The sequence below is a fragment of the Suricata suricatta genome, chromosome 3 (genome assembly GCF_006229205.1).
Source record: "Suricata suricatta isolate VVHF042 chromosome 3, meerkat_22Aug2017_6uvM2_HiC, whole genome shotgun sequence".
In the NCBI taxonomy this organism is placed as follows: domain Eukaryota; kingdom Metazoa; phylum Chordata; class Mammalia; order Carnivora; family Herpestidae; genus Suricata; species Suricata suricatta.
The window spans coordinates 89,396,042-89,400,416 of record NC_043702.1 but is presented as its reverse complement, the minus strand read 5'-3'; the positions used below and the strand labels follow the sequence as shown (position 1 = coordinate 89,400,416).

The following is a 4,375-nucleotide window of genomic DNA, read 5'->3' as shown; positions in this document are numbered from 1 at the left end:
TTGACATATGCATATGCAAAAGCATTATGTCTAAAAAATATGGGTGCCTGGGTGGCTCAGTCAGTTAATTATCTGACTTTGGCATGATCTCATGTTCATGGGTTTGAGGCCCGTGTGTGGCTCTGTGCTGACAGCTTAGAGCCTGGATGGAACTTGCTTTGGATTCTGTGTCTCCTTCTCTCTGCCCCTTTCCTACTCATGCACTCTCTAAAATAAATAAACGTTGAAAAATATTTTTTTAAAAAACCCAAAAAAACCACCAACCTTAATTTAAAAATACTTTGTGGCTAAAAAATGCTAACCATCATCTGAGCTTTCAGCAAATTCTCATCTTTTTGCTAGTGGAGGGTCTTGCCTCGATGTTGAAAGCCACTGACTGGTCAGGGTCGTGGTGGTTGAAGTTTGGAGTGGCTGTGTTCCTTTCTTAAAGTAAGGCAATAATGCACTTTGCTGCGTCAATTGACTTTTGCTCTCATGAATAATTTCCCTATAGCATGTGACGCTGTTTGATAATATTTTGCCCACAGTAGAACTTCTTTCAAAATTGGTGTCAATCCTCTCAAATCCTGTCACTGTTTCACCAATGAAGAGTATGTAATATCATAAATCCTTTGTTGTCATTTCAGCAATCTTCACAGCATCTTCAAGAATAGATTCCATCTCAAGTAACCACTTTTTTTGTTCATTCATAACAGTCCATTCAAGACTCTTGAATGAAACAGTCCATTCAAGTTTTTTTAAATTTATTTATTTTGAGAGAGAGAGAGAGAGAGAGAGAGAGAGAGCGAGCGAGCGTGAGCGCGAGCGAGAGCGCATGCACCTGAGCTGGGAGGGGGCAGAGGGAGAGGGAGAGAGAGATAGAATCCCAATCAGGCTCCATGCTCATCATGGAGCCCATTGCAGGACTTGATCCCACAACTGTGAGACCATGATCTCAGCCAAAATCAAATGTTAGATGGTGAACTGACTGAGCCACCCAGGTGCTCCCTCATCCATTCAAGTTTTATCATGAGATTACAGCAATTCAGTGAGGCCCTAGGCTTCTCTTCTAATTCTACTTCTCTTACTGTTTCCACAACATCTACTTCCTCCATTGAAGTCGTGAACCCTTCAAAGTCATCCAAGAGTGTTGGAGTCAACTTCTTCCAAACTCCTGTGAATGTTGATGTTTTATTCTTTTTCCTTGAATCATGAATATTGTTCATAGCATCTAGAATAGTGAATCCTTTCCAGAAGGCTTTTAGTGTACTTTGTCCATCAGAAGAATCAGTGTCTGTGGTAGTTGTAGCCTTCCAAAATGTATTTCTTAAATAATAAGGCTTGAAATACAAAGCTGCTCCTTGATCCATGGGTTGCAGAATGGATATTGTGTTAGCAGATCTGAAAGCAATATTAATTTCATTGTATATCTCCATCAGAGCTCCTGAGTGACCAGGTGCCTTGTCAACAAGCAGTACTATTTTGAATGGAATCTTTATTTTCTGAGCAGTTCTGAACAATGGGCTTAAAATATGCAGTAAACCATGTGGCAAACAGATGTGCTGTCATCCAGGCTTTGTTGTTCCATTTATAGAGCACAGGCAGAGTAGATTTAGCATAGTTCTTAAGTGCCCAGGGATTTTCAGTGTAGTAAATAAACATTGGCTTCACCTTTAAGTTGCCAGCTACATTAGCTCCTAACAAGAGACTCAGTCTGTGCTTTGAAGCTTGAAGCCAGGCATTGACTTCTCCTCTCTAGCTATGAAAATCCCAGATGGCATCCGAGCTGCCAGCCTTCCAATAGGAGACTGTGTCATCTACATTGAGTATGTGTTGTTTAACGTGGCCACCTTGGGCAGTTATCTTAGCTAGGTCTTCTGGACAACTCACTGCAGCTTCTGCATTAGCACTTGCTGCTTCATCTTGGACTTGTATGTTATGGAGACAGCTGCTTTCCTTAACTCTCATGAACCAACCTCTTCTAGCTTCAAACCTGTCCTCTTCAGCTTCCTCACCTCTCTCAGACTTCATAAAATTGAAGAGAGTTAGGGCCTCACTCTGGATTAGGCCTTGACTTAAGGGAATGTTATGGCTGCTTTGATCTTCCAAACCACTAAAACTGTCTCCACATTAGCAATAAGGCTGTTTCACTTTCTTAATATTTGTGTGTTCACTGGAGTAGGTACTTTTAATTCCTTCAAGAACATTTCCTTTGCATTCATGACCTGGCTGACTATTTGGTTCAAGAGGCCCAGCTTTCTCAGCTTTAACATGCCTTCCTCACTAAGCTTGATCATTTGTAGCTTTTGCTTTAGGAAATGAGTATTGAGTGACTCTTCTTTTCACTTGAACACTTAGAGGCCATTGTAGTATTGAGCTAGTTGTACTGTATTGAGCTAATGTCAATACTGTTGTGTCTCAGGAAATAGGGAGGCCTGGGGGAGGGAGAGAGATGGGGGAATGGCCAGCTGGTCAGTGGAAGAGTCAGAACACACACATTTGGGAATTAAGTTTTCTGCCTTATGGAGACATGGTTTGTGGCACAATTACAATGGTAACATTAAAGATCACTGATCACAGATCACAACAGCAAATATTATAAAAATAAAACAGTTTGAAATACTTCAAGAATGATCAGAATGTGACACAGAGACATGAAGTGAGCAATGCTGTTGGAAAAAATGGCACACAGGGTTGCCACCAACCTTCAGTTAAAAAAGCAACAATACATACAGTATCTGCAAAGCACAATAAAGTGAAGCACAATAAAGCAAGAGCTATCTGTACGTATAGAATGTCTATATTAAGCTAAACATAACTTCCTACTGATATTGCCAATCCTAATTTGTTACTACATGTATTATCCTAGTCTTCTCCCCTTCGTTGTCCATAACCTTCTATTTCAGTAATCTAGTTCCCACCATCAGGAATAGATTTATATACTTGTCCAGTCCAGGTATCCATGTACAGTGCTTTCAGAATTGTCAACTTGTAGCCTCTTGAGAAATAATGTTATCAATTAGAATACAGTATTATGGACAGATCCTTTTTTTCTGTAGTCTTACAGTTTCCAGGCATTTCTAAAGTTAGGTAGGTCAGTACCACTGCCCCCATCCCCCTTGCTACCTTCAGTGAGGTTATGTCATACATTTGGGATAAAGTTTGAGTCTTGTTTTTTAAAAACATTTATTTATTTTACAGACAGAGAAAGACAGAGCAGGAGCAGGGGAAGGGCAGAGAGAAAGGTAGACACAGAATCCGAAGCAGGCTCCAGACTCTGAGCTGTCAGCACAGAGCCCTATGCACGAACTGTGAGATCATACCTGAGCCAAAGTCGGATGCTTAACCATCTGAGTCTCCCAGGTGCCCCAAAAGTTTGGGTCTTTTGTCAGAGTATGCCTTCCATCTCAGCGTACCCTACTTTTTCTGATTGATTTTTTCCTTATTTCACATGCATTGAGCTTCCTTCTTTGTGTCATATAAAGCCCTATGGGTTGTGGAAAATGTGTGGTGTCATGTATCTACCACTTATATATATTAATTCTATATTCTATATTATATATTATATAATATTATCACACACATATTCTATAGAATGGTTTCAAGGCCCTAAACAAAAGCCCCTGTGCTTCGCTTATTTGAATCTGTCTCTTCCCCACCAACACCCGACAATCACTGAACTCTTCTTGTTTTGTCAATAGTTTTGCTTTCCCTAGAATATCATATCAATGAAATCATACAATCTATAGCATTCCAAGACTGGCTGCTTTCATTGAGCAGTGTGCATTTAAGATTTATCCATGTTGCCATATGGATTAATAGTCTGTTCCAATTCCTCACTGTAATATCGTCCATAGTGCGACTGAACTAACTGCAGTTTGTATATCCAATCGCCTATGGAAAGGCATTGTGATTTCTTCTAGGTTTTGATAACTATGAAGAAAGCCGCTATAAACTTTGTGTGCAAGTTTTTGTGTGGACACATGTTTTCACACCAGCTGGGTGAATACGCAGGTGTGACTCCTAGAGTGAGTGCCCCATGTTGCATTCCTGCCAGCAGTGAATACGTGTGCCTGTTCCTTCACCCCCTCATTGGTGCTTGGGATACCGGTTCTGTCCAGCCTGGTAGACAGAAAGACCTACATTGCAAAACAGGTGTTTCCTTTTTTGGAACTGTTCTATGGCTTCTGACCACAGTTAAAGCTACCGAGGGTCATTTGATCTTTTTTTTAGATCTGTGTCCTTGTGCTGGAGCTCTGAGCATGTTGTCAGCTAGGGTTCATTTTTGCTTGGGAGTCTAAGGCGCCTAGGTTATCTTTCCATTGTTAGTTACTTGCCTAAGCCACTCACTGTTCATTAGAAGCACTGGTTTTATATATTCACTTGCTTATCAAAT

At 40.6% G+C, this 4,375-nt stretch overlaps 1 pseudogene; it reads right to left on the bottom strand.

Moving 5' to 3' along the window:
* Window positions 1–327: 327 nt before the first annotated feature.
* LOC115286923 lies at window positions 328–2,344 on the bottom strand (annotated as a pseudogene).
* Window positions 2,345–4,375: the final 2,031 nt, after the last annotated feature.